Source organism: Hylobates moloch, unplaced genomic scaffold (genome assembly GCF_009828535.3).
Source record: "Hylobates moloch isolate HMO894 unplaced genomic scaffold, HMol_V3 SCAFFOLD_13, whole genome shotgun sequence".
In the NCBI taxonomy this organism is placed as follows: domain Eukaryota; kingdom Metazoa; phylum Chordata; class Mammalia; order Primates; family Hylobatidae; genus Hylobates; species Hylobates moloch.
This window is the reverse complement of record NW_026652288.1, coordinates 90,987,536-91,006,119: the sequence shown is the minus strand read 5'-3', so window position 1 is coordinate 91,006,119 and position 18,584 is coordinate 90,987,536.

Sequence of the window (18,584 nt, the reverse complement as noted above, 5' to 3'; positions counted from 1 at the left end):
AATGATGAGAATTTTCAAAGTGGGACATACACAAAGAGGAATCAATATAATTTTGAGAATGGTTTAAATGAGTACTTGACATAAATTCAAATGAAAAATTAAACTTCTTTAAGACCTTTTTTTTTTGGAGCAGTATCTCTCATTCTATTCTCCTATGTCCTGCAAAACAAACTGGCCACAAAGATTTGGCCTATGCTTGTTCTCTACTCTGATCTGGGATCATGTGAATCCAAAGCACGAGTTAGTTAAAACCTGCACTAGCTTGAACTGAAGTGGACTGGAGTAGTTAAGAATCACATTTGGATGTGTCTCCTGGTTCTGTCACTTATTAGTTGTATGATTTTGATAGAGTTACTAAATCTCTCTAGTTCTCAGGTTTTTCATCTGTAAAGTGGAGTATTATTTTTATTTATATTGAATAGCTGTTGTGAGGTGTAATTAAATGAAGTAATTTGAAGTGCCTACTTGTAGCTATTAGTTATTACATATGTATTAATTTAACAGCTTCCATGTGCGGGATTTTTTAACAGTGATTTTAGTGTTTGTCAAAAATTCTAATGAACATGTTCCTTGGTCCTAATACACAAAAGAGTTGAGAAATTTGGTATCACATAATTTTATTTATTTCTTATATTGGTATTTATTATCAATATTTTCCATTATGAAAATTAAGAACAATAATCTAACAAATGACTTAGACTCGAGCTTACTTTTGGAGTATTCTAGAGGGCAATTTTGATTTCATAGGCTTTATTTGTTGCCCTCATAAGCTGTGAAAATGTCCTATGCGATCCAGTAATGTAATATGTATGCAATATTTTCTACATTTCTCATCAGTGTAGAAGTAGGACAAACATTGTTCCTTAGACTTTTTGTCCTCATCTGAAAAATGCAGCCACTATATTCCTTGTTGTCTTTGTATCAACAAAACATAAACACCAAGTGACTATTTTATGGGTCATGTTAATTTTACATTGTAACTGTCTCCCAAATTCTTATCCTCAATAGAGCCCAGTATACAAATGATCTTCTTCTCCAATCTTAAAAATAACCAGTAAAAACGTATGAACAATGCAAATATTCAGTCCATGAAGTAAAAATAATCTCAGCTTTCTTTGTCTCTCTCCTTTTTTAAGAGTAATTATCTGGAGTAATTAAGAATATATACATTATTTCATAATGTATATATTAGAAGAGTCAAGATTCTGCATGCTGTGGCTAAGGGTCTTGACCAATCAGTGACTTTATATAAATTGAACACTCAAATTTCAACCAAAATAAGCCCTCCTAAATCATTAGATTCTTCTAGCTATGTGGAGAAGTAAACTTTAAGTGATGACACATTAGGTAGGAATTATTCTATATTCCAGTCCACGTAACTCACTATTAAGCCAATTTCAAGCCCAGAATATTAGCTTACATTCAGTATCATTGATTTACAGCTGAAACAGCATGTGAGATGTTGAGTTGAATTCACACTATTACAGGAAAAATTCTAAAAGCTGCTTTTTAATTTACACATTTAAGGAATACAAGATTCATCTATAGATTTAAGTAATTTAAACCAATAGTACTTGAACTAGATACTTACAGAATAAGTTTTCTTTATCCTGTCCTTTTGAGTATAAAACTTTAAAGCTGGTCTAAACTAACAAATATTGAGCCATTAAAATATAAATTCTCCTAGAAATTTGTGCCTGTCTCTCAACAAAATCTGAATTCAGTTTGATAAAATTTAAATGCTTTCATATAGCCTAGCCAAATCCCAGGAGAGCCTTTAAAAAGAAAAAGAGGCTCCTAAATAAGTTGTTATCCACCTTGATTGCACACTAAAATCATCTGGGGAGCTTTAAAAATACTTGATGCCTTGTGACCCACCCTGAGAAATTTGATATAATAGGTCTGAGGTATACTCTGGGCATAAGGATTTTAAAAAGCATCCCAGCAGCAGTGTAGAACCACAGATCTCAACACTGTTTGATACCCAAAGAAATGAAAAACAGTCCCCTATTCTTCCCCAGAGGGTCAGGGGATGTGATAGCAATGACCATCAAAGATGTCCACACCCTAATACTCAAAACTTGTGAATATTACCTTGGGATTCTGCAGAAGTAATCAGGTTAAAGGTCTTGAGATGGGGAGTTTATCCTGGATTGCCTGGTTGGCCTGAGGTAATGACTGGGGTCCTTATGAGAGCAATGCAGGAGAAGTCAGAGTGAGACAGAGGCTGAGTGACAATAGAAGCTGAGAGATAGAGAAAGACATTCGAAGATGCTATGCTGCCAGCTAGCTTTGGAGATGGGGGAATGGGCCACAAGCAAAAGGATTTATGTGGCCTCTGGAAGATGGAAAGCTCAAGAAAATAGATCTTCCCTAAAGCCCCCAAGAGGGAACACGGCCTTGCCATCTCATTTTAGACATCTGACTTCTAGAACTGTAAAATAATGAATTTGTGTTGTTTTAAGCCAGTAAGTCTGTGGTGACTTACTACAGAAGCAAAGAAAAAAAAATACGGGGGAGGAGGAGGAATTCTGTCCAGGAGCAATTTGAAATGATCTGATAGGGAGCATTGTGCCCACTTCAAAATCCAGACACCAGAAAACTCATCAAGAAAAGCCAATATCAAATTGCCATGATCCACATTTTTATTAAATTTGAAATACATTTCTTAATCCTATTTTCTTCATGTGCAACCATACTTTTTGCTGTGTAAAATCTTCTTAAATACAAACTAATTGTCAAATATTATTATTGTCAACAAAAATCTCAGGTTAAAGCAAATAAACTAAGATCTGGACAAACATTTCTGAAAAGCTGCCCACTATGGTGATATTGACTGGCTTTCCAGGTTTGCAGGTCTTGGCTTAACTACGGTAACTTTCAAGTCCTTTTCTGGTAGATTCTTGAGTATAAACATTTAGTATTATGAAAATGTCCTTTTGAGGGCTGAATATTATGCATTGTCTATGTTGCCTTACCAACCACCACCAGCAATTCTGATAAACAAAAGGAGAGCCACTGCATTAAAACACTGGTCACATTTTGATTTTCTTAGGCCTTGCCTGGAGTGTCCCCTGACCATCTCTGGTTTAGCTTGTAGAAATTTTCAAACCCAGATTCCAATTCAACCTGAACATCAAAGGCCTAGAAAGTACAGCTTTTACCTTAGAGTTCTCTGGTGACTCTCTTTCAATTAGTTAGACTATTAGCCTTGAAATTTACTTAGACCTAGGGAGGTGGTCCATTTATAACAGTTGTTCAATAAATCCTAGTTCTCTTTACTGCAGATGATACATAAAATCATTAAAAGATGTGAAGGCTTAGATTAACAGCCAAATTAAACAATTAACAATTTGTGTGTCTATGGACAACTTCTTAACTTCTGTGAGTTTTTAATTCAGAAATATGTGCCAGACAACATAAAAATATGTTCCTACAATTTTTTGGTAGCATGCATATTTTCTAGTATTACAGGTATTAGCGAAATTACTATGAGGGATCAATCTGGACCTATTAGCCAGTTCCAACGGAGGCACAGTCTCCATTAATGACTAAACACTATGAGCACACCCCTACCGGAACAATCACCTGCAAAACCTAGAGAAAGCTTTTCCAGCATACTCCTCTAGGAAACGGTACATACTGCTTAATCGAATCATCTCCCTATGGATAGTTTTTATTTTAAAATATTTAAATTCTGTTGACTAAATGTAAAATAAATATCATAAAAATCTCCTCCTAATATTCCTAAACTATGCCTTCAAATGAAGTTTTGGGTCTATCAACAAAGATGAGTCAAAGACGTGGCACCTAGTGTCAGTGTCATGGACAGCAGCAGGCCATGGGGCTCATGGTGAGGCTGAACTGATGAACCAGACCTGCTGTGAGAACTTTGGCTTATCAAGACCCCAAGGGTGTATATGAAAACAAACAAGTGATAGTTATTTATTTTCTCTAACTACATTTTTACATGAGTCCCCAAATTCTGCAAAAGGATATGATAAAAATCTTACATTGGAAGGTTGCAGCTCCACTGTCTGATCTGGGCAGATAATTTGGACAAAAACAAGCACATATGTATCCTTCTAAAGGAGATGCACCCTCACCATCCACCATGAAAAGTTGAGCATCTCAAAACTAATTCAATCTGTTAATGAACAGTTAGAAAAATACATATTTTGTATGATAACTTGTTTTCTTAAGCAATATGGGAAGTTGGGCTGCTTAGCTACTATTCCCGTGCTTCTGTGACTAGAACCCCTTTATCTCACCAGAAAGAAATTTTAGCCTGATAAATTTTTCTTTTTTATTGTTAAGTGCTATGTTTTATTTCCAAGTGAGTTTTACCCCGAAAACATGAAAATTCAGTTACATCAGATTTTTTAGGTCCTCATATGTGGTTTGTATACCAAGCAAAGTCCAAGAGATTATTTTCACAATTAATCTTTGCAACTAATGAAGATGGATATAAACAAGCAGTCTTAAAACCAGAGGTGGGCATTTCACTGGTAATGCTTTTCCATAGCTCCTTGATGAAGATGATCAACTAAAGGAAAACTCCTGCATGATCTATTAATAGAGAATGAGGATTAATGAAGGATTATGTCATAATGAGTCTGCCTGCAGAGTAGCTTCAGTTCTGGTCCTTTGCTGCCAAAATACAGTTCTCATTTCCAACAAACAAAGTCTATCTGAGAGAAAGCACAGAGCCCCTTTAGAACTGGAAAGTCCTGTGCATAATAATGAATGCCTAACTCTTCTTTTGCCAAAGAGCTTCAGCACTTTCAATGTCATAGGTCAATGCAGTGATTCAGAGGGGGCCTGATCCTTATCTAAGCTTTTGCAACAAAATTAGAATGTGCTGTAGTCTTATTAAAGAAATGTTTGTTCCTCCATCAATGAGCTGAAAAGAAAGCAGCTCAATGTACTTTTGCAAATTACAGCAATAAACTGCTTGAATTAACTGCTTTATTACAAATATTTAATTATTCTGAGGGTTAAATATCCAACATTTTGGAAAGGCAAAAATTAGCAGTCCACTTGATAACCTACTTCATTTAAAATCTGCTACAACGGTGTATTCTTGTTTTTTTTTTAAATTTTTAAACAATTCCAATTTTCAGTTGTCTTTATTGTGAATTCAGCCAGTTTCCATTTGGAATTAAAAAGAAAAATACATATTGCTCTTGATTTTGAAGTAAGATGTCAAGAAAATTAAATTCATAACTCATGAAGAATATAAAAGGCAGAACTTGTTTTTATTTCCTAGTCACAAAAATGAAATAGGACTCAAAATATCAAGTCAAGGTCAGTCAAATTTTGACTAAAACCTATTTCAAGATTTCGATAAAATAACACTATCATCATTATTAAAATGGTTGCTGTATAAATGTTGCTTAAAGTACACTCCCCTTCAAAATAAAAGGGACTATGAATTAAAACTTTATGATAAAAGAAAAACTCAGCAAATACATATTGAACAAAAAGCAAATGTTCTCAAAGGAAAGTTTTCATTCCAACAAAATAAAACTCAATTCATAATCCAAATCTGTTTTTTTTTTCATTTATTAAGTGGTACCAAAAGCAGATGAAAGTTATTTTTAAAAATGGATAACTTTTTCTGGGTTATATTCTTAAAAAATAAGAAAGTAGAGAGCATTTTGCCACAGAGCAAAGAAAAATATTACAATGACAGAAAATGGATCAACCAGGATATGCTTCAACAGAGGGACGTATCAAAGCATTATTATAGTCTCTCTCCACTTACTGTTTGGATTCACTAATCTACATCACTAAATTGACCATTCAGTGCCAGAAAATCTGCCATGTAGGTCTCGACTTTTCATAGCAGCTCTTAAATGTGTATTCGGAAACTACAAAGTGCTGAATATATTTTCAGCCTTTTTGTACTACGATTTACAACTAATGACCTTAAGCAATGTCATGCATGTAAAACAAAATTATGAGACCACCCTGGTTTAGAGCCGAATAAAAGTATAGAATCAAACTTCATTATCATTCAAATTTAATAGGGGAGAAGAACAACAATAAAAAAAATCCATAGTAATATAGATAAATCTGTTTTGCAGTTTTACTTTGTAAAAATGTCCTCCTTTGCTTGTATTTTGCTATTACCAGCTCAGGGTAAGTAGACAATTATTTAAGCTTAATACCAAAAGTAATAATGCACCGTACACATTAAAAATCCTTGTTTCGCATCAGCCAGTGCCTATGGGGATAAAACATTTATCAGTTGTTCCTTAGCGTAATAGCAAGTTTGAAAATTTGACTGCCCAGGCTGACATTAGTGAAAGAATAGTTTTAGCTCGATTCAGAACCCAACACAGGAAATCTTGATACTGGGATGACTCCATTGGCAGCGTGCCTCCTGATGCCCACAAGAACTGCGGGCTACTTTCTGTCCCACTACTTCCCATGAAAGAAGTCCTTTTACTTCCCTGCTGTAGTTGGCACACTGCCCTTTTCACGGACCCAACGAACCGTCATCTTGGATGTAACAAATTAGTACATTCTCAGAATAATAATAAGTGCAGGCATGAAAACACTATTGTTTTTATTTGGAAATGAAGTAACTCATTTTAGCTGGGTGACTTTTTCAGCGTAGCATCATAGGCCAAAAAAGAAAAAAATCTTTTCTGAAAAGAATGATCAATTTCAGGAGAGACATGACACATCATTTGCTGTAAAAATCAGATAAAGGGAAAACAATAGAAAAAAAATTGGCATTTGTTGTAGAGCAGTTAAAAGAAAATAGGAGGTTCAAGGGAAGTACAAATGTAAAACAAATAATGTATCCATTTCAAAGAACAATTAGAGAAATAAGATTGGAAATAAGTACTATATGGAGTTGATTTTTGATATCAGATTAAAAATCTGTTAACTGATTTTTCTGCTTGTAACTGCAAAAAATATAATTAAAAGTTTTTTAAAAAATGACCTTCAGGTATATTAGAAAAATAGTTGAGTGTAGAGAATGTTAAAACACTAGAGAATAACACAAACATGTTTTATATGTTAATGAACATGTCAAAATTTACTTTCAGTTTTCAAAAAGATTTCTTTCACCACTACATGTGTGTAAGTATATGCCTGTGCATTTCCAGCCTTAGGATTATTTTTTTTACTAACTAAGTTAATAAGAAAAGAAAAAAGTTAATATTAGCAAATTTGCATATAAGTCAAATTTACTTCAAAGCAGAGCCATAAAATGTATATAAAATACTTTTTCTTATTATTCTGGAAGGGCCATCATCACCTTTCAATGCCAAGAACTCTGAAAACTATAAAAACTATTGTGATGATGGTCTTTATGACAGCTTCAACTGAGATTTGAATAGCAAGCATACTTTTAAGTAGACAATAAGATGAAATTAGAACTGCCAAGAAGTATGAAATAGTAAGCAAATAAATATATTTTTTCAATATTCCAGATATTGTCCAATGTAGATGTCAGCTCAAAGTTATAATCTAAAAATCAAAACAATCATTCATGTACTTTCTCTTTGCTCTAGACCTGATCCTTTAAAACAAATTATGATATTTTATGTAAAAATGTACCACAAATTTACTAAACTTTCTGGTTCAAATGAGTTCAAGAATATCTCATTATAAATGGAGACAGTCCTGAAAAAGCAGCCAAGCATGACTAAAAAGATCACTCTTTTACACAAAAAATAGCCTTCTTATTTTACCCTTTGTTGAAAAGACATTTGGCCAGCCACAGGGGAAATACATAATCTACTTTTATATTCAAATAATTTATTTGAAAACTCTATGGCTACAACGACCCTAAAACAATTCTGGATTGAATATACATATGACATGGGTTTATGTGATCTTAATCATTGACTTGTTTTCATGTGTTGGCAATGATTTTGGCAATTCTTTTTAAAAGAGAAAAACACATTCATATCCTTTAGAAAAATTACCACTAAGTAAAATTATATCTGAAATGAAGTAAGATGGTATTAATGTGGTATAGTTCTGTAAATAATTTTATACGTACAGTCAAGTTTGAATATTGCAGTTCTTTTCACACAACCATCTATCAATTTAATCTAATATACATTCCGACACACAATCTCTCTGGTAACAACATGTCAAAAATTATGCCATCATAATTTGCCTTTTTATAAAGACAAGCAGCAAAACTTGAACATTTCAAGATTTTAAAAACCTCCCTCCACATAGATTTGCTCCTTTCAATTCTGTGAATTTTTATTTCAGTGTTTTGACAATAAGGTTGATTTTATGAACTCTCAGCTATGGTGAACTTCACTATGAGAGATATTCCCCACCCCCACCCCAAGAGCCAAAAACGCCAGCAGTAAATGATGTTTGTCCATTTACTTTAAGTAAGACACTGTTTCTTTCATTCAGTTGCTCAATATCCAAGATTATATAACAGCAGAGAATAGCATACACTGAGGAGGAAAAGCTTAAAGCAATTAGTTTTCTCCTAAGTACTTTAGCCCTCCTTATTTAGGTTTTTAAAAAACAGGCAATCATACAATGAATTTCAAGCAGCCATACAAAGCACTTTAAAAACTGTTTCTACAGTCTTAATTTCCTTTCATCGTTGTACACATAAAAAAGAGGAAGCAGCTATCACATTCATGTCCTAAAATTGATCACTCAGATACTTGGGAAAGTTTTCTATGCTGTCCACCCATGCTTTTTTTTTTCCTGATTTTTCAAGGTACAAATGAAATATTTCCAGCTCTGATAAAGAAGACCAAAATGTAAAATGTCGACTTGTCTTACACATTCTGGGTGCCTCCCTAGACTCTGCCACTCTCCCAGCAGAGCGGAATGAATATCTGGGCTAACCACACATTTCAGGACAAAGGAACTAATTCATGGGGGAGGGGAGACCACACACCATTTATAAGGTTTGTTCAGTTTACAAGAAAACTATTGTCAATGCTTTGTTGATTCATTATGAAAGACCCTGCGTGACAAAAAAACAAGTGACCACCTCCTTGCTGAGTTTCACCAGCATACTCCCTGCATTCAAGAGCGGCCCAGGATCTCCTGCGCTAATTGTCATTTAAAGAAACTGCAACTGTAGGTACATGAGATAGCTCTGATCATAGATAGAGCCATCAGGTTGAAGATTTGATGAAACTGTCTCTGGTACCCAAAAGATCGCACACAATAGCACAGTGCTTGCTATTGCTGTCAAAACTCTGATGTGAAGAACCAAATTCCACTAGAGGGAGTGAAAAGAGCCCGGAAGGATCATAGAGATGCTGACTCTATGCAGGGTCCCACCACTAGGACATTTTAGTCACTACGAAATCTTCTTGTCTCCCCACCTACAAAATGGGACTAAAATATAAAATATTTTTTAAAGGAAAATCACCTTAAAATCCTTTGTTGGAAAATGCTATACACTGCACAAGTATTATCTTCATCATCCATTGAACCTTTGTACTTTTTTCTCTATCCTGAGGGAAATAATAAATTGACATATTTTCTATCATCAGAGATCCTTTTAAGACCACAATGTGATTGCGCTCCAGTATAGCTCACACTTATCCCCATTAAAAACACACAAAGGGGTGAAAGCAGGGAAAGAAATAGGTAGGCATAAAGGGCAGCTCAGATATACTGTTGTACAACATGGGCACTCTCTCCTAACCTGCCCCAGCCTCTAAGATGGGGAATGAACCACCGCACAAAGAAGTCTGCAAATGGGCCCTGCATATGTTCCAGTTGAAACTGGCTGCTCTGTGGGTAAAAGCACATGGGTTGCTCTCCCGAGTGGCCATTTGATTGCAGATCAGCTACGTGTTCTCCTACTGCTCCAACAACCCTGAATGGCGCCCTGTATCTTTTTAAGTGGTTGGTTTTGTTGGAAACATGGGACAGAAATCTGTTCCTCTTTGTGGCACTCACATAGTAGCATTGTAGGTTTTTCTGTTTTTTTCTTCTTCTTTCTTCTATAAGGAATAAAGGCTCTTAAAAAATAAACCCAGACCTCCATTAAGACAAGTTTCTCGGAGGCCTGGGAGAGGGGAGAATCCTTCCACTTCATGTTCCTGCTCCTTCAGTTTGATCAGCTACGAGATTTCTCCAGGCCACCAAGTAGTTCTAAAAAGAGAATAAAAGTGTTCCAAGGTAGTGGGGAAGCTGGCACTCTTATATATTGCTGATGGAATGTTATTTGGTAAAACTCTGTGGAGGGCAATTTGGCAATTTCTCCCCAAGCCCTACTCTCAGGGGTTTATCCTATGGCTCTGCTCCTGCATGCATGAAATAGCTTATGTATAAGGTGGTTTACTGTAGTACTGTTTGCAATAGCAAAAGATTTGAAGCACCTTAAATACCCATCAATATCCATTGTAGGGCTGGTTATATTATGATGCAAGGATACAAGGAAATAAGAGTGAGGAATTGATATAAAATGATTTCCAAATATAATGTTAAGAGGAATAAAAAGAGTATGAGCTGTATGAGACTCCTTGTGTTAAAGAAGGGAAGGAAAGATTTACATACATTGCTTGTAGGCCCCACGAAAGCAGGGTTCATGCTTGTTTTAATTACTCTTCTGTCTTTAGGGACAGGAAATGCTTTGTTTCAGATGAGGAAAGGTCTTAAAATAAGTTTCAATAAATGAAGGAGAGCAGGAGAGTCAAGAATAGATTAAAAAAACAAATTAAAAAAATCTATAGTCCAAGTTATATACAGAACTTGATAGAGAATTTCATGAAGAAATACTAGAAAATATAAACAATGGAATTGAGAGTGACTTTTCTCCTGCTGCTTTATCTTTTCATCTATCAATTTTTCTATGAGGCTGCATTTATTTAAGAATTTAGTAACAAAACAAAATGCCACATTGAACTTAAATAGAATCAGTTGTACTTGGTGACTCTTTGAATGTTTGGTTTGGAAGAGGAGGGAAGCAAGGATGGTTCTGAGATCTCTAGCTTAGAAATCTAAGTGGATGGTTTTGAGGTTAACCAAGATAAAGACTTGAGAAGGCTGATAAGGAGAAAGGCAGTGAGCTTCACTATTAAACGTTCCTCAGGGTTCAGGCTGTGAGCTGACCTTAGGGCACCCTGAGAAGTCTTTCCAGGCTCCAGTAACCTCTCTACTGTAAAGAATGTCCAGTCATACTTCTACCAAGGGGTCATCTGGGAGCTGCCCTTAAGACATAGTGAACCATATTTTTTTTTATTTATTTTATTTTTATTTATTTATTCATTTATTTCTTGAGACAAGTTCTCACTATGTTGCTGAGTGTTCTTGAATTCTCAGCCTCAAGTGATCTTCCAGGCTTGGCCTCCCAAAGTGCCGGGATTACAGGCATGAGCCATCACACCCAGCTCATATTTTCTAAAGAAACAAACTATGCAAAACATCGTTGACTTTCACTAGTGTTGTTTCTAGTGATATGCAAATAAACGCACTTGTGTAGGACAAAAATGCCTGCACATACTAACTGATTACATAGAAACAGCTGAGGTTAAAAAAGGTAACGCATAGCAAAGTTGAGACCCTCTATTTGGCATCCTCAAGGGCCCCTTCCTTATTGATTCTCCAGGGTAATGAGGATATTCGATGCCATTACCAACTTACTTTGCAACCTGAAGCCCACCCTGCATGCGTTGTCCATCAGGCCTCTGCTCCCCAGAGCCTCTCCCTTTTTTTTTTTTCCCCCTGTGTAGGACTCTCTCTTCCCTTCTCCAAGTCTAGCTTTGCCCTTCGTGCTGAGATTCAGCTCACTAAAGTCTGTTTGGCACTGATCCTGTGCCATGTGCTATGTGAGTCCCTGGGACTCAATAGTGAAGAGGACATTGTTTCTGCCATCGTGTTGCCATTTTGGTGTGGTGCTGTGACGGGGCAAATACATGGGATACGGGGCATCTTATACAGAACAGACTTGCTGGCAGAGATGGCATCTGCAGTGAGCCTGGAGAATGCCTAGGAGTTAACCAGGTAAGCAGGGAGGAACGGTCAGAGTAGAGAAGAACGTTCTAGGTTGAGGAGAGGGTTGGGCAGTGGTTCAGTACTGCTACATACATGCTTCATGTTATTAAACTTGTGGTTTTTGACAGTTTGTGGGTCTATTTTAGTTAATATTAATTATTACTGGAATCAACCCCACTTTTCCTAAAGCCCTAGGATTATCTTTTAAGCACTTGGGATGTTACATAAATTTGAAAATGATAGAATATACTATTTTCATCTCTATTTCAAAATCTCTGATGGGGAAGCATAATAGAATTCCCTACTTCTCTGAATGATGTAATGGATATTCAGGATTTTGTCCAGTAGAGGGATTCCCAGAGCCCCCAGGACTTATTGGACCCCCCAGAAAAATAGAACTATTCAAATGGATTGGGAAATCTTGCCTTCTCTATTGCCCTCTTACAGCTCCACCAATATATTGGCTATTAAAGGCTTATAAGAGTTCTATGATAAAAATCTTGTTTAATTTTGTTTAAACCAGAGTTTTCTACTTTTATTTTGCTTTATGACCCTCTTTCTCCTTTTTCGACAGTTCCATTATTATTTCAAGAAACTACTGATTCATGGAGCACAGTTTGACTGATCTGGTGATGAATTCCCTTAAAAACAACATCCTTTCTGTTATTGTTATTACTGTTGCTATTTAATGAGTACTTGAAATATGCCAAGCACTTTGTTAAGTACTTTATTAAAATGATTTTATTTAATCCTCACTGTAACTCTATGACATATCACTGTAATCTTCACTTTACAGTTGGGGAAAATGAGGCCTTGAGAAATTAAGAAACCTTCCTAAAGTCAAACCACCAGTAAGTGGCAGAGCTGGGATTCAACAATTTCTGACTCTAGAGACGTGAACTCCTCTTCTTGCCTGGGCTGTAGAAAAGTCTTTCTTGATGGTGTTTAAATCTATCTTTGGACCAGACTTTTAAAGGGTAGAACAATCATATTATAGAGGGCTGTGAAGAGCAAGGAGCAGAGGAAAAGGTAACTCAGGGTAGAAAGAACAGGCGCCACTTGCACATTGCTTCTTCCCACCTGGCACTTCTCTCTTAGGTATTGTATGGTCTCTTTAAATGAGCCTCAGTTTCCTCATCTGATTAATGGACATATTGATACTTCTCAGGATTGCAGTAAGGCTTGAAGTTAAAATCTGCAAGGTGCTTATCGTACAATGCTTCAGCATGCTGATCTGAGGTACTAGTGTCTGTCACATGTAAGACACTAAGTAATGTTGATTATGTGACCTCGGACAAGTTTCTAAACCTCGCCATGTCTTTAGTTTCTTCACAGGTATAATGGGGATAATAATGTTACCTACATCATGGTGGTCACTGTGAATATATGACAAGTTAACACTTAGGGCACACAGTAAGCACTGAATGGGTTTGCCATTTTTATTATTTACCTACACATGACTAACACTATGGAGCAGCTTCAGAGAACACACCCAGAATCCTGTCACCAGAATGAATAGCACCACACTTTCCAACTCCAAAGATTCTATTGTCTACAAGCACACTATCACTCTTTCATCCACACAATTGTCATATGCTTCAAAAATATAGCTAGACTACAAGTGCTAGTAACTCTTGAGCAAAGTTCCTTAAAATTTAAGGGAGGATGATTTTGTAAAGAATACTTAATTCCTCTTTTCAGTGAATATTGGTTTGGCTTGACCACAGGTGGCCTGTGAAGTTGTATAAATGGCCTGCTACCACTGCCACAGTTGGTTTCTACATTGCCCAACCAAAAGAGAATGAAGAAACAATCTAATTGCTTCACCATCTCTGCCCTGATCAAAGGTAATTCCTAAGCCCATGACATATACACTATTGTGCTATGGCATGGCACCACATCGTGAATTCTCATCAGGGTGAGGAAACACTATCAAGCTTCCCATCAACTATTAACACAACACTGTCTTCCTAAATTTCCATACAGGTGAGTGCCCCCCAAAATAAAGGCACTTTGGAATGATGTTGAAGCATTTACACTGGAACACTGAAATCATTGCATCTAACTGGGTGTACGAAAATGGGGTTTACTAATTAATTGCCTTGGTTATTAGAAAACCTTATTTGCTTTAACTCACACTGAAACATTTCTAAACAATATACTTTATCGCACTTATTTCATAAAATAAAATATAACACTAATTCAAAGGGAATAATTTGTAAAACATGGAAAAATATAAAGAAAATTTCAAGGGTCTGAATATTGGTGTCTCTCCCAAATTCATAAGTTGAAACCCAAGGTGACAGTAGTAACAGGTGGGGCCTTTTGGAAGGTGATTAGGTCATAAGGGCTCTGCCCTTAGAAAGAAGTCCCAGAGAGCTAAGTGGCTCCTTCCAACATGTGAGGACACAGATAGAATGTGCCATTTATGAGGGCTGGGCCCTCATGAGATACCAGATTTGCTGGTGCTTTGATCTTGGGCCTTCCAGTCTCCAGACTGTGAGAAATAGATGCTTAATGTTTAAAAGCCACCTAGTCTATGATATTTTATTACAGCAGTCCAAACGGACTAACACAAAAATAAAAATCGTGCATAAGCATCCAACTTTCTGTTAAAACCCTGCCAACGCTTCAGCCTTTTCAATACACATATATAACCATATACCTATATATGTATATTTCACAAAATTAGAATTCTAGTGTGTATACTGCTTGATAACCTGTTTTTAAAGTGTTGACATTGTATCATGAGCATTTCCCCAACATTAAGTATTTTTCAAAAATAATTTGATGGCTAAATGATGTTCCATTATGTGCACACACAAAAATTTATTGCAAAAGTTTCCTATTGCTAGACTTTTATGTTATTATCAAAATTTTAGCATCACAAATAACTGTGAGAAATTGCCTTGTACATATCTTCTAATGCCTGTTTCTGCTTGTGAACTTAACATTCCAGGAGTGGAATTATTGATTAATAAATGATACATGCATTATAAATACAGCTGGCCTTATTTGGGGCTATAGTTTGACTGCATAATGAAAAGAAAAAAGTAAAAAGTAAAAAATCCCCCAATTCTCTAACATCCAATACTTTAATAAACTAGACCATGAGCTACCTTTTCAGCTTTATGTCTAAACTTTCTCACCATCCTTTCTCCTTGCCTCCTGCCTCTTTCCTCACTTTTCCCAAAGTGGGACTAGGGCCCCAGGCATGGGAGCACTTGCTATTTTTTTAAAGGATTTTATTTCTAATCGCCAAACAATAATTGTATATACAATTATTATAATGTAATTTTAATATTTATATTATACTTATATAATATAAATGTAATATTTATTATAATTATAATATTTATTGTACTAAATATATAATAAATGTAGTATTTATTCAATGATCATTAGGGAACAACGTGATGTTTTGATATATGTTTTCCATGTGGAATGATTAAATTTGGCTAATTAACAAATCCATAACCTCACATACCTATCATTTTTTGTGATGGAAACATTTAAAATCTACTCTTTTTAGCAATTTTGAAATATACAAAGCATTATTATTTATTATAGCCACCATTCTGTGCAATAGATCACTAAAGCTTATTTCTCCTGTCTAACTGAAACTTTGGATCCTTTGATCAATATTTCCCTTTTCCCCATCCACTCCCCTCCCTTAGCCTCTGATAACTATCATCCTACTCTTTACTTCTATGAGCTCAACATTTTTAGATTCCACATATAGGTGAGATCATGTGGTACTGATCTTCCTGTGCTTGGCTTTAATGAATTGAAATCAGTATTTTGAAGAGATATCTGCACTCCCATGTTTAATGAGCACCATTCACAATAGTTTAGATATGGAAGCAACCTAAGTGTCCGTCATCAGATGAGTAGATTTAAAAAGTAGGGTACATACACACAAAAGAATACTATTCAGCCTTAAATGGGGTAAAATCTATCATCTGCAACAAGAAGGACGAACCTGGAAGATATGCTAACTGAAATAAGCCAACCACTTGATACCTTGAATTATTATTGAGTTTTAACAGAACTAAGCCTCGGTTCCTTCTACTCTCTCCACCTAGAGCACCCTTTTCAGGCTATCGAGTGCCTACCTCTTCCACGAGTCCCATCTACTTTTGAACGAATGACTTCATTTCTTTGTGCCTCAGTTTCCACACTCATCAAATAGATGTGAGGATGCTACTTGCCTTCAAATATTGTTTGAGGTTCAATAAGTTAATATTTATAAAGGGCTTAAAATAAGGCTTGCTCCATGGTGAAACCCCATCTCTACTAAAAATACAAAAATTAGCCAGGCACAGTGGTGTGTGCCTGTACTCCCAGCTACTTGGGAGGCTAAAGCAGGAGAATCGCTTGAACCCAGGAGGCGGAGGTGGCAATGAGCCAAGATTGCGCCACTGCACTCCAGCCTGGTGACAGAGTAAGACTCTGTTTGCAGAAAAAAAAAAATTAATACTAAAATAAAAAATAAAAAAATTAGGCTTGCTCAAACTCTAAAAATGCCCGACAAATGTTAGTTGTTTAATATTATTGTTACCTGACATACTATCTCATCTCTGTTGCTCAATCAATTTATACATAATTCCATTTACTATTTAGGAGAACTTCCCACTCTAGGATTTCATGAATTGATTGCAGAGGTAAAAATCTGGAAAAGACCTCAGAGATCATCTATAGCCATGTTCACCAAAGTATAATATGCCTGTATCAGAATCACCTGGGGAGCTTGTTAAAAATGCAGATGCCTGAGCCCCACCCCCATTCAACTGATCCAAAATCACAGGTGGTGAAACCTAAGAAAATGCAGTTTTAAAGCTCCCAGGTGATTATTAAACACAATAAAGTTTGGGAATTCACAGTCTAAAACTCTAGGTCTGCAGACGAGAGAACAAGGCCATGAAAGGTTAGGTAATTCTACTTAGAAGAAAGTGAAAAAAAAAAAAAAAAGCCTATCTAGTTTGTGAAATGAAAGAATTGCCATATCTCACATCACTAGTGAAACACAAATGATTTCAAGGATGCTTCAATGATGCTGTGGTCCCAAGCTTTTGTGCTGAAATAAAGGAAGAACATGAGCTTAGATCAGGCTTAAAATGTGATTCCAGATCTGTCGGCAGGAAAATTGATCAAAGTTCGACCTAATTGTGGTCTCTCATTTATGGTCAAAATGTGAATCCCAATGAAGAATCGATCTCAGTCACTGAACACTGAGTGACACTACTGTAAACACACATCTATACCCTGCAGGACAAAGCAGCTTGCTCCTAATAAACACATTTCTATTTTGTCTTGCTCATTTAATTTGACATTTGTCTTTTGGCAGAAGACGTATTATTGAGACAAGGAACAGAGATGATACCACTTTCCTTCTGGAACTACATGAAGAAATCTTATTTTATTTTATTTTAGGAGTGAGCGGATATGTGAGCAGAGGGAAGATTTCCTGTATAATTACTTCTGAGATACATGTTTCCATCTGAGGAAAAGCCATACAAAAAAATGAAGTGCATTTTTAATTAATCAGACTATTCATTTTATTCAAGGACTACATCTATTTTTAAAAATGAACATAGTTGATTCTGAAGTCAAACACAATAGTGGTATTAGACTACCACACCCACTGATTAAATCATGTTATTGGAACAGAGCTCCAACTTTCAATAAACAAACTTAAGACCTCCAAAAAAGATAATGACACTCTATTTCCTGGTAAAGCACATGATATACTTCCTGAATGAAAAAAGAAAAAATTTATCCACAATTGTTGTTTGGAAAAATAAGAAATTGTAGTGTCTATAGGAAATTGCTGTAGCTAGGGTTTTGTTTGTTTGTTTTTGAGATGGGATTTTGTTCTGTCACTCAGGCTGGAGTGGAGTGGCACAATCACAGCTCACTGTAGCCTCAACCTTCTGGGCTCAAGTGAGCCTCCCACCTCTGCCTCCTGAGTGGTTGGGGCTACAGGTATGTGCCACTAGGCCTGATTAAATTCTAAAATTTTTTTGCAGAGACAGGATCTCACTATGTTGTCCAGGCTGGTCTCATACTCCTGGGCTCAAGTGATCCTCCCAGCTCAGCCTCCCAAAGTGCTGGGATTATAGGCGTGAGCCACCATGCCTGGGGTGTTGCTATGTTTTTATTGTTGCTGTAGTACTATTACTTAAGAGAAAAATGAATTATTCAAGTGTACACAGTGCAAATTGGCCCACTGTCTCAGGATGGTTATGTTGTGTCTTGACTAATACTGCCCTTGCATTTTAGTGGGACAGCTGCTTGAGAGGGTGTGTTGTACACACAAACACAGCAAAGGCCTGGCCAGGTGTCTGCAATGTGGAGAGAATGTATCCCAGAAATAGTACTTTATCCACTTTCCCTTTTACTCGTTGGTTAGAGGCAGAATCATATTGCCTTTTGGCAGTCTGTCCTCAAAACCAGAAGTATACAAAAGTGACATGGATCACAAAAGAGTGACCATTCATGTAAAAGCAAAAAGATATTGGCAAAAAAGTAAAAATAAAAACCTAAAGAGTGACCATAATGTTCATGATCATCCAAAGAGTTGGATCTTGGGGTACACAACATTTTAGGGATCATCAAGAACATCC